Consider the following 20,394-nt stretch of genomic DNA (forward strand, 5'->3'; position numbering starts at 1 on the left):
ACTGTGTTATCCATAAAATAAAAATAAAATAGATTAAAAATTAAAAAAAAATTCTTGTTGATTGATATTACTTTGGACCAATTGTTTTCCTCTTCTCAACCTTTTTTTCCTGGCCAGTAAAACAGAGAAGGGGATAAGCATTTATATAGTACCTACTATGCCAGGCACCATGCTAAGACTTTACAAATATTATCCCATTTGTTCCTTAAAACAACCAGATGAGGTGAGTGCTATTAATAATCCTTATTTAATAGTTGAAGAAATTGAGGCAGACAGAAGTTAAGTGACTTGAACAGGGGCGCATAGCTAGTAGATAGCTGAGGCTGGATTTGAATTCAGGTCTTCCTGACTCCAAGTCCATTGGTCTATCAACTGGGCTATCTAGCTGGGATAATCTCTCACTAGGTTGTGGTAATCATTGAATACATAGAATTACAGAACCTCTGAGTAAAAAGGGGACTTGAAGACCATTTATTCCCAACACATGAAGGGTTACTCTTCTTATTCCCATGTAATAGAACCCAGAGATCTTGGGTACCAACTTTGACCTCTTTTCCTCCATTCCCCAAACCCTGAAGTGACTTATGTCTTGGCCACATTCTACTCACTTTGAAGAAAAGGTTCTGGTTTTCTCCTGTTACATTCCACGCCTTAAGCTTGACACTCTTTCATTCCTCTTCTCTCTTCCCCATTCCTTGATGTCCTGTGTTACTAGCTGAAAGATCTTTAAGTAACACCCGGAGTAACTCCCTGTTCCCCATCCTCCACGTGAGGGCCAGCTCTGAAAATTGGAAGCGTGGCAGCAGCAAGAATTCTGACACAGAAAGTGGACTGATGGCCTGCCTGGTCACTTGGATAGAATAATATCAGGCTCTGATGGAGGTGATGATAATAAGAATGACATCTGGCTTCCCAGAATCTGGGAACCTTTAGGCTGCAGGAAGGGAAGAAAGGGGACAAAAGTACTATGTACATCACATCTAGATACAGCACCTGTTCCACTGCAGCTGCTCAAATGTTTACTGAATGAATGAATGAATGAATGAATGAATCCTGGCTTTGCCACTTCCTGCTTGACCCTTAACCTACCTGGACTTTACTTCCTTAGCTGTAGAAATAAGAAGTTTGGGGAAGACAATCTTTTGGTTACATTCTAGGGTTCTGTGAACCTCTGCTATGAGGCCCCCAGGACTTGCTGTTACACACACACACACACACACACCCCTCCTGATGCAGTGCTTTGTCACTAACTGGTTCCTATTCTTATAATAGTCCTCACCCTTACCTCACAGCTTCCCTGGCTTTCTTCATGACTTGGTTCAAATCACACCTTCTACAGGAGGTCTTTCTCAGTATTTCCCCTCCTCCCCTGCTGGTAGTACCTTTCTTTCTGAGATTACTTTCTAGCTAAATGGTGAATCGAATAGAGCTCTGGACTTGGAGTAAGGAAGACTTGAGTTCAAATCCAGCCTTGGACCCTTACTAGTGCTGTGACCCCGAGCAAGTCATCTAATCTACCCCTAGTAGAATGCTCAGTTCCTTAAAGGCAGAGAGTAACCGTCTCATTTTTGTCTTTGAATATCCAGTGCTTAGCAGATGGTAGACATTAAATACATATTTGTCAAACTTAATTAGAGGCCTCAGAAAGAAAGTTTAGTTTCTTTCCAAATTTTGCCTAGGGCTGCCTTATTTACCTTTAAATGGGCCCAGTCAAATAAAAAACCCCTCAAATTAAACTATTTGAGTGCTCTGTTGGGGGCAGCTAGGTGGTACAGTGGATGGAGTATGGATTCTGGCATCAGAAAGACTCATCTTCATGGATTCAAATCTAATCTCAGATACTTGCTAGCTGTGTGACCCTGGGCAAGCCACTTCACCCTGTTTGCCTCAGTTTCCTCATCTGTCAAATGAGCTGGAGAAGGAAATGGCAAACCACTCTAGTATCTTTGCCAAGAAAACCCCAAATGGGGTCGTGAAGAGTCAGACACGACTAAACAACACCCAAGTTCTTTGTGACCCACCCTCTCCTAATGCTTAGCAACACAAGTCCTGTTTAGAGTGTGAATTCCTGGGATCACTGTGGTGGAAAGCCCTGAGAAGACTTTAGAATTTTTTCAATTTCTGGGCATGAGCCAAAGGACCAGAAACCCGGATTCATTTTTTACATACCCTGAAGATTAAACATTATCTTCTGTTGTGACATGGGCCAGACCATCCAGCAATTAGTGGGTTCAGAGGGCCAGGATGTTTTTGCAGTCAAACCTTAAAACAAATTTAAAGGGACCACGTGGCTGGTGGGGAGTCAAACCACTTATTATTCTACAATTCAAAACTTTCCAACAGAGAACTTCTTAACTTGGAAGCTGGCAGCTCTTTGAAGATTTCTAATTGTTTAAATATGCATAGCAAACATTTATAATCAGTCTCACACACAACTAGATTTGTCATGGCAACAGCAATAATGCTAGCTGATATTTATACAGTGTTTTAATGGGTACAAAACTTTTTACATGGATTGTCGCATTTCCATCATTATAATAGCTAGGTTTAGTAATAAAGAGAACTCTGGACCTGGACTAAGGAAAACTGGAGTTCAAATCCAGCCTCAGAGCCTTACTAGCTGTGTGACCCTAGGCAAGTCACTTAACTTGTGTCTTCCTCATCTTTGTATCTTCTGCATCTCCCAGCAGAATATTTAGTTCCTTAAAGGCAAATGCTATGCCTAGCATATGGTAAATGCTCTTAGGTTTACAAATTCTATCTCATTTTATCCTTATGATAACCCTGTAAGGTAAGTGCTCTTAATATTTCTTTTTTCTATTTCTTTTTTAATTTTTTTAGGCAATTGAGGTTAAATGACTTGCTGGTCACACAGCCAGTAATTTCAAGTGTTTGAGGCCGGATTTGAACTCAGGTCCTCCTGACTTCAGGGCTGGTGCTCCACCCACAGCGCCACCTCATTGCCCCCTATTTATTTTTTATAAATGAAGAAACTGAGGCAGATAGAACTAAGTGCTTGAGTCCAGAATTGAACTAGTCTCCTTGATTCTGGGTCCAGCGCTCTATGCACTATGGCACTACCTAGCTTCTCATTTAATACTAACAACAGTACCATTTATGAGGAAACTGGGGTTGAGAAAAGTTATTCTTAGGATCACACTGCTAGTAAGTGTCTGAGGTAGGATTCAAATATTGATGTTATTGACTCCAAATCTAGCAATCTATCTACCCATTAGGGCACAGATATATCAAGCTTTTGATTAAAGCACTTTTATTATGTTTATAGGTTATTTAGAATGGAACATTATACTATTCCATAATATTATAGTAGGATTTAGAATGTTTATAGAACAATATGTCTTCTCATTAGGTGAATTTGCTAGAATTTGCTCTGCACTCCCATCTATAGGATGTCACAAGTCATATACAAAAAATACCCATCATTTGAAAATCTTTTTTCCCATGCCTAGTCATACTTTGACACTGAAAAGAGTTGTAGAGTGAACCATTAGATAATGGTTCCAGAGCCTGGAGAAAAAGAATCCATACACATCACTCCCCTCTCAGCTAATTATTGAGATATTTCAAACACTTAATGCTTCAATGACTCAGAGATAAATTTATTTTTAATTTCTTGTCTTGAATAACACATAACCATTAGTCCAGGAGCCAAATGTAATTGAATCACTAGGTATGAGTGACTGAAAAGTAATTGAGGTTGACATTCTATTAATGGGATCATATTGGTGTAAATATGGAGACCGAGAAACACCACAATGGCATGTGAGGGGAAAAAAAAGGAATTTTGTTAGTAAAAATAGCTGCTGATTAAATTAAACTACCATTATTGACAGTAGTAGAGACGATAATGAGGACTGTTTTTCCATTGCATCATAGAGGAAAAACGGAGTCATGAACAAAATGATATAAATGGATTTTAAATTTTGAAAATCTTTTAAAAGTCGAAATCTAAGATCATAGGATTCAGAAGTAGAAGGGACCCCAGAGATCACCTAGTCAAAACTCATTTTACAAAGAAGGAAACTAAAGACCGGAGAGCTGGAGTGACTTGCTTGAAGTCTCAGAGCTAATAAGTGGCAAGGATGGCCTTCAAATCCAGGTCCCTTGACTCTAAATCCACTGTTCCTTTCATGATACTAAGTAATAGAATAGTCAAGTCAATACTAGTTGGAAGGAAGCTATCTGAATATCTAATCAAATGATAAAAGCAGAAAGCATTTTGCAAACTTTAAAGCATTCTATAAATTCAAACAATTATACAGCTATAACAATATTTTCATATTATTTTCATATTCATTTTATCGAAGTTTGTAGTTTGAAAAAAGTGAGTAGTTAAACAAATGGAGCAATTCCTTAAAATCCTGCTAAATTCTTCCTTGCTTTGCCTATTAAAAATATTGAAAAATGTGTCACAAAAGACAGCTATAAATCTGTATCCTTTCCCATCCAGTTTTCTACAAGTCTGAATAGAATGGCACAGATTTAAGAGCTGGAAGGGAACTCAAAGGTCATTTGCTCCAACCCTCTTGATTTATAGATAAGGAAACTGAGGCCCAGATGGATAAAATTACTTCAACAAGGTCACATACAGTACTTTTCTTGATCATTTTTAAAAAGCAAGAAACTTTAACTTAAAAAGCAAAAACAAAAAATCTACCAAAAACCCAAATATTAGTTTACATATTAATACACATGCAATGGTAGGGGAAAGGACACAAACTAGAGATTTGTCTTGTTCAGTTGTGTTCAACGTTCCATGATCCAATTTGGAGTTTTCTTGGCAAAGATACTGAGAGTGGTTTGCTTCTGTAACTCATTTTACAGATGAGGAAACTGAGGCAAATAGGGTGAAGTAACTTGCCAGGGGTCACACAGCTAGTAAGTGGTCTGAGGGCAGATGTGAAAGCATGAAGATGAGTCTTTCTGACGGTAGGCTCACCACTCTACGCACTATGGCGTCACCGAGCTGTCCCAATCCCTAGGGAGTATGTAACACGCAATATTGTATAGTAGCTAGAGAAACAGCCTCAGAGTCAGGAAAACTTGGGTTCAGACTCTGCCTCTGACACCTATCAAGTTGCTTAATCTCTCAATAACTTAAGCTGCGTCAACAGAGGGAATTTGTATGTCGAAAGTTCCTCACACCAATGCAATCAGAGATTTTAATCCTTCTGTCTCCTCCCTTCCCTGCTCTCTCCCCCCCTTCCCCACAAAGGGAATAAACTATATGGGGAAAAACCAAGTTGTAAAAAAAAAAGATTTGTCAAATACGTTAGGAATTCTGTTAAGAAATACACGAACATGGCACCTCTTTGAGAAAAATGTACCTTAAACTAAAAGCAACACTCACGTCCCTTCCCCACCCTCTAAAAACCAAGGGGGTACATAAAACTAGGGAGAACATTTCATCTGTTCTGTTAAATATACCAACAGGATCTTCCTCACTTGCTGTAAGCGGATTTCAACAGAAGTCCTTTGGCTTTACGAGCTAAATTCTTTGAATTGCATCACCCTAGATTAAATCAACAGTACTGTGGCAATCTGCTAGGGCTCAGAGTCCTACAGTGGTCAATAAGCTTTGGATGGCTTTCCAAGTCAACTTCCAGGATGTTTAATGTGTAAGGTCAGTTCTAAAAATGCCCAGGATTCAAAGCTTTCCTTATCTATGAAAAATCTGGATAAATTGAATTCTCCAAGCTGGCTAAAAATGCTTTTATCATCCCGGAGACAAAAGCATCCTAACTCTGATGTTTTCTTGGATGTTTGGAAGTTTGCTGTAGGCAGTATGTTGAGTTTGAAGGTCAAAAGTTCCAAGGTTCTTGCCATTTGCCTAGTACAAATTCCTTGAAGGCAAAAATTGGGTTTCATTTTATCTTTATGTACCCAGTGCTCGGCAAATAGTAACAAATGTTTGTTGTCCCATCTTACTTCTATTTGTTATTTGTAGTAATAAATGCGTGTTGTTTCAACCTATTTCTGTTTCTTGTCTGTAGTGATTAATGCTTGTGGAATTGGATTGGCAGTGCCTAACGAATATGGTGGAAGGATTGATGGTGAAAATATTTGATTTCCAAAGAGAAAACCATTTGTCAATCATCTAGTTTTTTTCCTACTGTCCAGATAGTTTTTTTTTTATCCCGCTGAGTTCTTTTATCTATCAACAGATCATTGCCTGGAGTCATTCAATTTTCATTTATTAAGACCCTACTATTACAGTCACTATGTGACACCTTGGGAATACAAAAGACAAAAATTAATATAGGCTACTCTCAAGAAGCTTACATTCAATCGAGGGACATGCTATGAATATATAAAAGTAATGTTAAGAATAAATACAGACAATATTTTCTGACTTTGTATAACTTATTTTTGTCAACAATACGATACATCTTTATGCTTCGCAACCCTGAGGGACCGCAGATTTTGTAAAGGGTTTGAAAATACATAAATAAGTAAACATATCCTGATGTAGATTTAGTAATGTCACATACAAGCATTTCTATTTTTTCAACTGTTATATGTGTGTGCTGCTGCGATGAGTAAAAATTAAAAAAAAAAACCTGGAAAAGTATCATAGCACTCACAGTCTTTTTTGGCCATTATATATTTTCTCAATCAATTAGACACTAATAGTGCACCTGCTTGCAAGCTTGGGGTTGGATGATTTGCTTATGGTAAGAAAGAGTCCACACTAGGAAAATAATATATACAAGGACCACAGTGATGTAAATGGAAACAACAGAAGTCCCAAAATGAATGCTGCGTAATTAAAATGATCAAACTCATCACTGATGAAAAGATGAGAAAAAATGTGTCTCCCTCTCTTCTTTGCAAAGGGAAAGGAGGATGGGCATGAAGAATTGCATATCCCATCAGGCTCGGTTGGTATATTGGTCTATCCACCTCCTTTTCATTATTATTATTATTATTATTAACATCATTATTTTCTTTTGAGTTGCACAGAGATGCTGATCTAGTGATGGAGGGAATCTTCTCCCTTGAGAATTCTATATCCCAATGAAATCACTGGTCCAGTCCAATTCCTCTCCCTTTCACTGTGGTTTGCTGTATATGGAAGGGAGAAGGCATACACTTGGAAAATAAGGTTGTCCAAAAACAAACAAAAAATAAAGTGAAATTTAAAAGGTTGGGAACCGCTTCTTTAGAAGGAATGAGATTTCATCATTGGCTAAAGAGACCTGGCTTTCATTATACCTTATGGATAAAGTCTTCAACTTAGATGGGAAAAATACTATGACAGCTGTATTATATCTGGCACAAATAAGATATAATTTAAAAACATGAGTCTTGTTCAGCCACAATATCTATAAATCGAAGAATAGAGTAGCAGATCAACATTTAATTTTCTAATACAATGTTCCTCAGACTATTTGATAAGAATTCTGGATAGAGTTCTCTGCTATTCTGAACAAGAGTTCTTTGAGAAAGTTTCACAGAGAACATTTCATGTGCTTTCAAATCTATAAAGTATGATTTTTTTAAGCTGAACCTGTAATTTTATTAGCATATGGACTTCCAACATGGGAACTCTTTTAACTGATGCAGATTGACCACTCACCTATAATTTAAAGTCCCCTGGCGGAAGGTGTTAGGAATCAAAGTGTAGATTTCTTGCCCATGGTTAGTGGAAAGCTGTGACAGCTATGATGGAGGCAGGATTTGAACCCCAACTCTCAGATACCTTGATCTATTATGGCAAACTGCTTCTATGATATATGATCCCAGAAGGCAAAAAAAAGCTGGCTTCTGATACATCAACACTCCTGCACCGTAATCATCCGATGATTTCTTTTAGTCCAGAAGGTGATGACAGTAACCTTGAGGGAACACAGCTAGAAAAGGAAAAACATATAAAGAGATTCCTTTCTATTTACCACTTGATGATCCTATGCCCTTTGTTCCACTTAGGGAACAGCATTGATTTCTGAATGAGGCACAACTTCTACTGTGCACCTTTAAATTTTTACTAATGCCTGACCTCAAATAGCTTTGCCTTCCCTTACAACCAATTCTGTCTCCCAACTCTGGGGTGGATATCAGTTATCCTAGGTAGAATGTTATAGGCCAATTGGCTATAAGATTGCCACACATAGCATCTGCTATATTTTTGCTACCAAAACATTGTTTTATAGAAAGCTGGAAGAGATCTCAGAAGCCATCAAATCCAACCTCTCCATCTTATGAATGAGGCTAATGAGACCCACAAATAATTAAATAATTTGCTGAAGGTCTCACAGAAAGTAAGTAGAAGAACAGTAATTCAGATCTAGGTCCTCTGACTCCAGATGCTGAAACTCTGCTGCTACCCAATTATACAATTCCATGGAATGCCTACAGTCTCATTATTATTTAAAAATAAATGAGGAAATTGTGTAGGATTATAGGTCAGCCATATTTGTAATATATGGAAATTTCATTATAGCATCATTTGTTAGGGGACACAATTCATTGAAGAATGTATTTGAGGGGGCAGCTAGGTGGCACAGTGGATAAAACACTGGCCCTGCAGTCAGGAAGACCTGAGTTCAAATGCAGCCTCAGACATGTAACACTTACTAGCTGTGTGACTCTGGGCAAGTCACTTAACCCCAACGGCCTCACCAAAAAAAAATGTATTTGATTTTAACCTGTCTCCTGTGATTTATTTATTCATGACCCAAAGAACTTTATCATACATCAACTTCACTTAGAAGGTAGTTTTGCTACTTAATCCTGCAGGTAGTTACAATGAGCCCTTCTTGGAACGTCCTTTCTAAAACTCTAGGAAGAAAAAGACTGATCTCTGGCATGTCGCACGTCACAAATTGCATTCAGCCAGGACCTGAGGCCTGTGATCTCAGAATAGGACAGATGTACACTCTTCTTTCCTATCTATTTCATTGCCTTTAAGTAGCCTCTGAATCAGTTAAGAGAGTTCCTGCATTGGAAGTGCATATGCCAAGAAAATCACAGGTTCAGCCTAAAGGGCATTGTGTGACCAAGAAGTTATTACACAAGAGTCACTTAACATGCTTTTCCATCCTTATTGCCGCTCCTTTAAGGGCTGAGGAGGCATCACCAGATGAACTCCTCTGTGGATAAAGACATAATTTAAATGGAAAGGGTTTGGACGTTAGTGAAAAGTAACTTAACAGAACTTGTTAAGTTTGGTACCTCATCAATCTGAAAGCATGTGTAATGCATCGGCAACAAGTGACAAGACATTAAAGTTTAAAAAAAGTGTGATGATAAAATGGGTAATTCGATAACAGCTGGAGTATATGAAGGTTTGCAAATACATTATCTTATTTGAGCCTCAGCACAACCTGGTGAGGTAGGTGCTATAATTGGCTCCATGGTTAAGAGAGATTAGCTGACTTGCCTCCCTCCCTCCCTCCCTCCCTCCCAGGGCTGTTAGAGGATCCAATGAAGTTCCAACTGTAAAACTCTTAGCATAGTGCCTGGCACATAGTAAGTGCTATGTAAGAGCTAGCTATCATTATGCTACTCTGCCTCTCTTACCATAGCCAACTAGAGAGAGCAGATTTGAGATCTAGAATTGGAGTCCTGGCAGAGATGGTCACTCTGCTTTAGTCCTTGCTAGCCATGGTACCCACCCTCAAGGTTCTTGTGTAATTGGCAGAACACAGGGTCAGCCCTCTTTCTTTTCCTCAAACACAGGGCATGCCATCTTCTGTCTCTGCCTTTGCCCTGCTGTTCCACATGCCTGGCATGCACTCCTTCCTTACCTCAGCCTCACAAAATCCCTCTTTTTCTTCTAAGATAAGCATCATCTTCTGAATAAAAATGTTCCTGATTCCTGCTAACTACTAGCACCCTTCCTTCTCAACTACCTCACGATTTAACTACTGTGTGTGTGTATAGAAACATATTTGTATTTATTTACTTTATATTTATGATGTATATATTTACTATGCACTTGTTCTCTCCCCATCTTCAATAATTAGAATGCAAGCTCCTTGAGGGTAAGAATTGCTTCATGTATCTCTAATGCATAGTACCTGGTACCCAGCTTAATAAATGTTTATTGATTGATTGTTACAGGCTTGTGTTTCTCTAGTGCACAGTACCTGGAACCTAGCAAGTGCTTAATAAATGTTTATCAATTGATTGTTATATGCTTACCCTTTAAATTTCTCCTTCATCATGAACTCTAAGGACTCAGCCCTCCCACACCTCCTTCATCCATAATCTCCATTACCTACGACTGACTTGCAGGGGCCAGGCTTCATTCTGTTCTGAACCTACAGAACAAAATCAGGTCCTCCAAAAGAGCTCTAGCTTCTCTATCTAAGGATCTGGATCCAAGCAGCAGAAAACATGAGTGACAGCAGGATAGCTCACATCTGATTTCTCCTTTCTTTCCTGAGTCTATCCTGGTTACCCTCGGAGGCTCAGGAATATTTTTGCCTCCTGAGCTCATACAGGGCTTGAACCCCACTCTTAAAACTGATGCTCTGCACCAAGGTGTGGATCTAAGGCTCCTTGGATCTGATTGTGTCAGAGTGAGGGCCCCTGATTTAGATGAAAGCCTTTCAGGATGATAACATAGGAGCCTCAGAAGTTTCCATACCTGGAAAACTTCTCTTCTTGTGGCCAACCTGGGGATGGGCCTTTTTTGAATTTTGCTAGGCTAATATGGGGACAACAGATATGTAGTCTGTTTCCCACCCTATATCAATGTACCCAATAAAAAAATCACAGGAAATTGGGTATATGGGGACATGTCTTTATGGGAAAATATAAATAGCTAAGTGCCTGGGCATTCCTTAAATGGGGGGCACCATTCACTCAGAGAACTGACTAGAAAGAAACTGTTTCTAATTTTAAAAAATAGATTGTGCACAGAGAAGAGCCCCAGTAAAGAAACTATGTGTATGTGTATATATATGTATCTGTATATGTAAATATAAATATAAATTAAATTCATACATATCAATATATATGTATACTTATATATGTATATATATGTGTGTGTATACACACAAACACACATATATACATACATACATATACACATACATACATACACACACATATATATGTGTATATACGTGTGTGTGTGTGTGTGTATATATATATATATATATATATATATATATATATATATATATATATGTATGTATGTATGTATGTATATACACACGAAGGTACAGGGAGTTAAAAACTCCTACTGAATAAAAGTTATGGAAAATAGTAACATGTACTAAATAGATGTATATGAAAGCTTATGTTCTGTTTTGCCAACTCTATTTAAAACCCATTAAAGAGCCATATCTTTTAGATTTTTGTGTCCACAATGCTTAGCACCACACCCAGCCTTCAGTAGAAGTTAAATGACCACGAATAGATCATGGTGGGCATATTTACTTAATTTGTAGAATTTTATATTATGACAGAACAGGAAGAAGTGTAACGAGGTTATTTAAGAAAAAGATTTAAAGCAAATGATTTAAGTATTCAAAGAAAAGTTCTGAAGATCACTTTTAACCATAAGTCTGATCTTGGTAAGTCCAATCTGAGAGAAGCCACCTGGATGTTGCTCACAACTTGCTTTCCCGTTCATCACTTGTGTAGCTAAACATCTTCTTCATTTGTGACATTTTGGTGGGGGGAAGTCACATACACAAACCTTACAAGAAACTTTCAATGTAGTGCAGGAAACAAATGCAAAGTCTTATTTCCACAGATAACATGGAGTCTTTGAACAGCCCAAGTAGTTAGCTTGCCAGAGAAATGTAGATTCAAGTGAATTTTCAAAGACCCAACTCTAAAACACTACGACCTGAGCTTCAATATTAGGTTACTTTACAGCGGTGATCAAGGCTTTGAACTAAAAGTTGAGATCTATAGCTAATGTGGAAAGGAAGAGAATGCCTGTGTCTAACATATCTTCCATAGTGTCCAGTTATAGGAAGCCAACAAAGCAACTTATAAAAACCTGTTTTATTTATAGGAAAATGTTACTAGCAAAGGACCAGTAAGTTACATATATTTATTCCTTTTAAAAATAGGTTTTTTTCTTCTTTCTCTGTTTATGGAGCAAAACATGTTAGAATTAAGCCAATACATTAAATTCAATTCTCAAGGAGGCATGGTTACATTCTAATAATAACTAGGCAAACATAAAACATAAAGCTTTTATATGAAAGAGTATTTTATTATGTCCTAAAATATGTTTTATTGATGTCTTTTGACTTTCTATCAGTTACTTCATCTCCTTTCAAAACAGAGCTCTTCCTTGTGGTAAAGAAAAAACAATAAGCAAAACCATCTGATACAGTAACCATAGCTGATGACATTAATAATATTCTTCTCTATTAGTCTCCTGACTTTCTGTTATTAAGGAGAAGATATGTCATTGTTCTCTGAGACCACCGATTTTTCAGTGACTCCATTTGATTTCAAATGAGGATTATTTTGCATGAACATCTACCATTGAGTGAAATGTACAAAAAAGAAAATGTACTTTTGGGTGTTATTGCAATCATAACAACTAAAGTTTACAAGTCATTCCTTCGTAAAAGAGAAAATATATGTACTTTAAAAAATTATGGCTATTCCCAATTGTCAAACTGCATTTGATACTAAATGAGCAAGTAGCTTGTGAAATTCCTTGTGACTTCATGATGATTTAAAAGCATTTTTAAAGATCAGTGGTCCTTGAGCAGATCCTTGTGATGCCATCTTAAATTCTGACATGCACTTTCGGTGTTGCTAATTTATAGAAGCAAAATGGAATTCAGATTATATAGGAAAAGAGAGAACAGAAAACAACAAAATGCCAGGCTGAAAGCAAAATTGTAAGAAAATATGTTTGCGGCCCCATTCTGGAGCAGAGATAAAGTGATAAAAGGAAAACAGAACCCTAAAAAGCGTACTTATACTTAGAGAAGAATTTGGCCAACGTTAAAGGCTTCCTGAAGGGTCATCTTGCGAGTCTTTCAAAAAAGCTAACTGACAACCTTGCAACTCACTGACTTTTGCTAACTTTCCTTGAAGATAAGATTTCATATGTCTTGTTCTAATGTGCTGGCAAGGTGGCTTTTTCGTGTAACCATGAGTTTACAGGCACATTTATCAGGCAAACTCTGATGGAAATAGATGTGAACTGGCCTTGGAACCTTCCCTGAACCTCTATGGGTACTCTTGGACAGACAGACAGACAGACACACACACACACACACACACTCTCTCTCTCTCTCTCTCTCTCTCTCTCTCTGTCTCCATCTCTCTGTCTGTCTCTGTCTCTCTTTCTCTCTTTGTCTCTTCCTCAAGACAACTTTAACTTTAACCAGAAGTTCTTAAAATCCCTTGTGACGTGGACCCCTTTGACAGTCTGGTGAAGTCTGTGGACCCCTTCTCAGAATAAAGTATTTAAATAATTGAAGCAAATGTTAGTCAGTCAGTCAGGGGGTAATGACAATTAAGATGTAACTTTTCTGTATCCAAGTTCATAGATCCTCTGAAATCTAAGTGTCCATGGCTGCTAGGTTAAGGGCCTCTAACTTAAACAATTTAAATAGACTCAAACTTCGTAAGATAAAAAAAAGAGAGAGAGAAACAAGAGTCTATTTGAGACAGGAGTTCTTAACTTTTTTTCTGTGTCATGGTTCCCTTTGACAATCTTGTGAAATCTATGGACACCTTCTCAGAATAATGTTATTAAATGTACAAAATAAAATTCATAGACACTGCTAATATGATTTTGGGAGCTTACATTCATAATGGAAGGAAATGCTAAATTGTAATAGCTTTCAATTAGGGCTAGTGAAAAAAAAGATGCAACTTTTTACTTCATAGTCCCCCTGAAATCTATACACTTACCCTTTTTGAGGACCCCAGGTTAAGAATCCTTGCTTTGAGAGAGTCCCTGGAGGTCATCAACAATGGACACAGTGGGCGGGCAAAGGGAAAAGGGATAGGTATTCATATCACTATGTGCCTTGTGGGCAGGAGCTATTTTCTGGCAACCAGACAATAAGAACTTTAATACACAATTAAACTAAGATCTAACGAGATATGCCTTATGCCTCACTATTTATATCCCTGGGAGAAACAAGTTTGAAAGCAAAATATAGTCATCTCTCAGTTTTCCACTTCGGTAGGGTTAAAAAGAAAATTGTGTGGACATTTTATTGACAACATTAATCTTAACCATCAGAGTCTTCTTTTGCCAAGTATTTTATCTGTCACCAATTGAATAGGTTTAAATTTCTTTTTCTTGTCCCCTCATTCTCCTCTCTTCTCTGCCCTCCCCACCCTCAATCTTCTTCTGTCTGATGTATACCTACAGCTGTGAAGGATGGAAGAGATAGTACGTATTGGGCTTCAAGGACTAGGAAACATTTTTCTTCCTATTTGGAAGTGAAATGCCAAAAATTATGTAGCATTGAGGAAAGAGGGGCCAGAAAGTTGGAAAATCAATGAACAATTGGATAAGTGAAAACTCTTTTTAAAAGACTCTTTTCTCACCACAAAATCTTGGAGCTGAGATACAGAAACCTGGGACAAGAAAGCTGTAGTATGAAGCTCTGGGGACAGGAAATGACAGAAATAAGTGTTCAATTGTCCAGAGAAGCAAACTTTCGATTTACACTAACAACATTTGTCAAGGTAGATGGCATGGTTTGGTCGGTGTAAGACCAGATAGGAGCCAAACCAGAAATACAGGTCACTGATGTTTTGAACAGAGAAAATGAAGGTGGAATGGAGTCCCAGGGGAAAAAAATTAAAGAGGTGGCTGAACCAGAGCTTAAAATGATGAAACTTTAACAAATTTATTGGATAACTTGAGGAAATGAGTGTATGAAACAATCAGCCCTTTTTAAGCAAGTGAAGAGTTAAAAGTGGGGGGGTGGGTTGGTTGAAATTGATTAAAGGGACAGATATGGACAAGTATTTAGATTAAGACATCTTCCTCATTTTTTGTTATCATAGACCCCTTGGGCACTATAGTGAAGCCTACAGACCCCTTCTCAGAACAATGCTTTTTAAGTAACTGAAAGAAACACTAAATTTCAGTTAGAGATTATTGAAAATAAGTATGTAATTTTATTCCCATCCAAGTTAATTGACCTTCTGGAATCCATCCATAGGACTCCAAGTTAAGAATACTTTATCTAGTTAGCCAAATCAAGGAAACATCTTAGTGGGCAAGGAGAACTCAAGGAAGGCCCCTACCAGTGAATTTATGGGATGATATATACTACAGTTACATGAGATGGGCCTATATGGATGGGCTGAGAGATAGAATAGTTTTCGGTAAACCCTCATCTGGTATGAAATGAAATAAATTCTAGGATATTCAATATGAAAGGAAATGTATTACAATATATGCACATAATAAATAAAATAGGTTAATTAATTCCTTATAGCCCCCCTAACAAGCTTCTCACATTCCTTTAGAGCATGTATATCTCAGGTTGGGAGATCCTGGTGTAGTGCATAGGGCATTGGATTCTGGGTCAGGAAAACCTGGGTTCAAATTCTGCTTTAGATACTTACCAGCTATGGGACACTGGACAAGTCACTCCATGTTCCTCTCTGTCTCTAAGTTTTCTCATCTGTAAAATAGGGGGTTGGACCAGTGGTCCTTGAAGCTCTAACATCTGAGATCTTATGAAAAGTGGTTATAATCTGCATCATTGGAAGCCATATCCACCTTCTATCTTATAAATGAGCTTGACCTAGGGGGAGGCTCTGCCTTAGGACCTGGGAATGTAAAGACCAAGGTGGAAACAACCAAAGATGACATCTAGAAGATGAAACACCTACAGAGTTCCATGTGTGTCAACAGGCTTATAGAGGCAGACAGCAGAAACTGGTAAGTATGTTGGATTGAAAGTTCTTGCCTTATTTCTTTTGTCAGTATCCTGCCCCAAAACAACTTTAAAAAGAAAACACAGCCAAGCCTCAAGTTACAGTCCCAGAGGAACACAAAATACTGGAAGAATTCAATATACACACAAAACAAACCAAAAAGCCCCCCCACAAACAGCTACTCCTATGTGTGAAAAATAAATACCTAGAGTTGGAGTTGGGACAATTTCTAATCATTATGTTTAAGGTAAATTTGCAAGCTGTTAGCGGAAAAAAAACTACTCGGTGTCAGACATGATAAGAGCAGATTTAGATGGAGACGGGGAATACATGTGATCTCTGTATAACAAAAGCATCTAGAGAACTGATTTTCCCTGATAGGGTTCAGAGAAATGTGAGTTTAGAGATTCCCAGGAAGAGCCAACTGACTGCACAGACCTTGAAACTTTATTAGCTATTGTAGCTGAGAGTAATTTTGAGGGCAAACTCACAGAGGCTGTTGATCTTTCTCAGGGAAAGATAAAGCTTGTTGTTGCCAGGAAGTTGGGAAAAGGACAAAAGAAGGGAATAAACTTATATAGCACCTACTATATGCCAGGTACTATGCTAAGTATATTTTTTTAAACAACGATCTCATTTAAGACTCACAACAGCCTTGAGAAGTAGGTGCATTTACTATCTCCACTTTACAGATGAGGAAACTGAGGTAGATTGAGGTTAAGTGACTTCCCCAGGGTCACATAGCTAGGAAGTGTCAGGATTTAAACTCAAGCGGTCCCAACTCTAGGGCCAGAACTGTATCTACTCTATCACCAGTGGCTGAAAGCAGAGAATATTTCTGAAGGAAAACAGTAGAAGAGTGTGTGGGTGACTCCATTGATGAGGAACCTCTGATAGGTGAGGAATGTAGCCTAAGTAAGTTGGATGAGGCCCTGGAAATGTGGAGGGAAAGAAAGGAAACTACAGCCCCCTTTCCTTGTAAGGACCATAGATTTGAAGCCAAATGGAACCTCAAAGACTCTCTAATCCCACTCTATTTTTTTTTTGAAAATGCAGAAGAAGGAGGTGAAGAAACTTACCCAAGGTCACACAGAGTTGGATTTTCTGCCTCCTTATCCATTGTTCTTTATGCTGTACCATACTGTTTCACTAAATAGGTGGAGGAAATTAAGCTCTAGGGACAGCTTACCAAAGTCCCAGCTCTGGTGGTTGTTAAAATCTGGCCAAGGTGTGTAGATTGGAGAACTTGGAGAGTTGGAGAGTTGGGCACAGCAGAGAAAAAAGCTTCCATATCAAGCCCGGGCAGCTGCCCACTTTTTGCTAATAGTCAGTTTTGGGTTGGGCATGGTAGAGGTTATCTTTGATATTGGGGGGATGAGGCAAGAACATCTCTTGAATTTGGGAGTCTTGAGCTGCAATGGGCTATTGTCACTAAGGTGGTCACCCTAAGTATGGCTTCAATACACTGAGCCCCTGAGATCCACCTGGATTGTCCAGGTCAGAAAAAGAGCATGTCAAAGGTCCTAGGCTTATCAGCAGTAATGGCCTGCAATAACACCCTGAGAGAGATAGGGGAGACCCAGTCTTAAGAAACAAACAAACAAATAAATATATGCCTTCGGTATGCTAATGGCCTGGCTGTAAATTGAGATAATAAAAGACCAATCCGAGGATGGCAAAGTGCAGTCCAGGTAAGAATTATACAAATTACTTTATAGGACAGTGAATGGTGCACGGATAGGTGTTTAAAAATACATGTTGATTGAACGTAGCCGCAGCTCCAAGTGATAAGTAGAATACATATCTTTCATATCCAGCTCTGTGAAATATTAGCGTATTAAAAGTTAGAAGCTTGTGGAGATGAGGAGGGACATTGATCTACAGCTTCCCTCTAGAGCAGAGGTTCTTAACCATTTTTGTATGGTGGACTCCCTTGGTCATCTAGTGAAGGCTATGTATGGACTTCTCACAATAGGGTTTTGAAATAATTAAAGGAAATGCTAAATTTCAAATTGAGGGTTAGTGAAAATAAAGATGTTATTTTTTTCTCCTTGTCTAAGTTTATGGTTTCCCCTGAAATCTGCAAATCTCACTAGGTTAAGAATGCCTTCTCTGAGGTAGCAAAAGATGACTGGACTGTTATTCCAAAGCAAAGAATGAAGGACTCAGAGGGTGAGGTTAGACAACAGGAATTAGCTGAGGGGCGGGGGCGGTGGGAAAAACAGCTTCAACCCTCACGCCCAATTTCTGCCACAGTTTTGGTCTTCTCCTTTCAGAGTCTTACTACATAGTGGATGATTTTCTTTTTTTAAACCAACTTTGTTTCTGCAACCCAGAGTAAGTTGGGTTTCCTTCTCCTTGAGGGAAAATGGGTGTAATGAGAAACAACTCAAGGACAAACGATCCCACCCCACACCTTCCTTACCTGGCTCTGAGGCAGGGGACCAAGTAGGAGCGCTGGCAAAGCCCCTACTGGGGGCTGGGCTGCACTCACTGCCTGGGGCGCCCGCGGCTTGTCAGTTACCGGCGCTGGAGCAGATAGAGCCTTGCAAAGTAACTCTTGGGTACCGAAGGGACACCCTCCAAGGTTCCAGGGGTCCCGCGCTGCGGTGGCAGCGGCGGCTCCGGCTGCTGAGCTGGCCGCGGTGGTTGTGCAATGAGCAGCGGGGACTCTGGGCTCGCCCCCTCACACGGGCACCGGGCAGAGGAGGCTGCTCCCCTGCATCGATCATTGCCCGGGACCGACCCGGCGCAGGGGTGGCTCCGCTCCCCTCCGCTCCGCGCTGCCCAGTCCAGCCCAGTCCAACCCAGCCCTGCCTAGCCTGATCCAGAAGTACTTCTGGGCAGGGGCTGTCAAGGCGGCCACTGCTGCATCGTTTTATATAGAGGGGCGTATCTGCCGAGCGCTGCCGGCTTCCCAGGGGCGCGGCTCCGGCTTGCGTTAGGATTACTACCTCCTCCCCTCCCCCATCCCCACCTCCTCCGGGAGCCCCTCCAGGACCGTCCCAGAAGGCTATCGCAGCCCCGGGACGCCTAGTTAATCAGCCACTTCATCTAATCACATCCGCCAACCTGGAGAGGGTCATCAAAGGGGACTGGTGGGGCTCTCTATGGTACACTGCGTCTCTGTTCCCTCCCGATGTCTAGCTGAAACTTTCCGGGCTACAGCTGGGAGCTTCTGTTGCCTTCCTCTCCTTAAGCCAGGCTGCACTGATATTTCTTTTTTAAGTTCGAAATTGGAATGGCCATTTACCTTTATTTCCTTTGGGCACCGTATTCGTACATTACCAACTTGAACATAGAAATAATTATTAATAATTAGAACCCAGGAGCACCCATTTTCAAATCTAGCATGTATCACATGCTGGCTGAGTGATCCTGGGGTCATCTCTCAATCTCTCAGTGCTCTAGGAGAGCAATTATATGACTATAAATTGCAAAGAAGATGCCAACTTGAACTGATAGAGTGAGTTTTGTATACCAATGGGCGCACAGGTCCACTCACTCTCCTTGATAATAGAAATTAATAAAAGCTAAACCTAGGCAAAGTGCTAATTGACATGGAGAAAAAAAAATAGAATCAAAAGAGATTACCTCCTCCCAAGTTATTAAAAAGTAGGGCCAAATTAATTTTCTAATTCCCCAAGAATAGACGCTGGGCATCTCTAGAGACCTGAAGCATTTAGAAACAAGGGTAAGCTATCAAAGGAGCTGGAAGTTTTAAAAAAAAATTGGCAGCTACAGGAGATTAAGGTAAAAGACTGTTGTAGAGACTTATATTTTCCTATATTCTTAGAAAAATTGAAAATGCCAGAGGCTTTGAATGGAGTTTTAGCATTATTTATATGTAGCATTCAAAAGCACTTTCAGTCAGGGAATTCAGAACACTTTAAAAATGGTTATAGGATACTTCACCACATTTCCCACTCCCACTGTCTTCTGTTTGATGTATTTCCATAGCTGTGAAGGACTGAAGAGATATGGTGTGTTGGGCTTCCAGGGCAAGGAAACATTACTCTTATTTGATAGGCCCAGGTGGGAGGCTTCTCTGCTTCTCCAAGTATTAGATCCTAGAAGTGGTGATGTGGTACAGTGCAAGGAACAGAGGATGAGAGTCTGAAGACCTGAGTTCTACTCACTATTCAAATGCTAAGCACTTAATAAGTGACTGCTGTGTGCCAGGCATCCAAAAAAAAAAAAACCCAACAAAAACCCGAATGTTTCTACCCTCCAGCAACATATGATTTATAAGAAAAGACAACACCAGCACAAATAAATATAAAATAAAAGCACCAGCTTTGTGACCTTAAGCAAATCTTTTCCCTTCTCAGGACCTTGTTTTCCTAATCTACAAAAAGAGGGTATTTATATTAGATCATTTACAAAATTCCAGATCTAAAATTACATAATGCTAGATCCTCTTATTTTTTCCTATAAGGAAAAGCCTTAGGCTCTTTCTAGAAAATCATGCTGCTTTCCTGGTGCTAAGTAACTCTAAGTATCCCATTTCTAAGTATTATTGTAAATTTT

The 20,394-nt window shown here is 39.2% G+C and overlaps 1 protein-coding gene across 3 annotated transcripts in view; it reads right to left on the reverse strand.

Moving 5' to 3' along the window:
- Positions 1 to 18,774, reverse strand: part of AGTR1 (angiotensin II receptor type 1) — a 51,178-nt gene extending 32,404 nt beyond the window's left edge. Inside the window, exons 1-2 of one of the 3 annotated variants that reach the window (XM_020980932.2) lie at positions 18,290 to 18,774; positions 7,601 to 7,874 (exon numbers count right to left, since the gene is read on the reverse strand). The gene's annotated coding sequence lies outside the window, so the exon portion shown is untranslated. Of the gene's footprint in view, positions 1 to 608; positions 933 to 7,600; positions 7,875 to 18,289 lie in introns of those variants that run through there. The other 2 variants (XM_020980931.2, XM_078147643.1) reach the window with 2 other exon arrangements.
- Between the last annotated feature and the right edge of the window lie 1,620 nt (positions 18,775 to 20,394).

Source organism: Phascolarctos cinereus, unplaced genomic scaffold, assembly GCF_003287225.1.
Source record: "Phascolarctos cinereus isolate Bilbo 61053 unplaced genomic scaffold, phaCin_HiC Scaffold_7;HRSCAF=346, whole genome shotgun sequence".
Taxonomy (NCBI): domain Eukaryota; kingdom Metazoa; phylum Chordata; class Mammalia; order Diprotodontia; family Phascolarctidae; genus Phascolarctos; species Phascolarctos cinereus.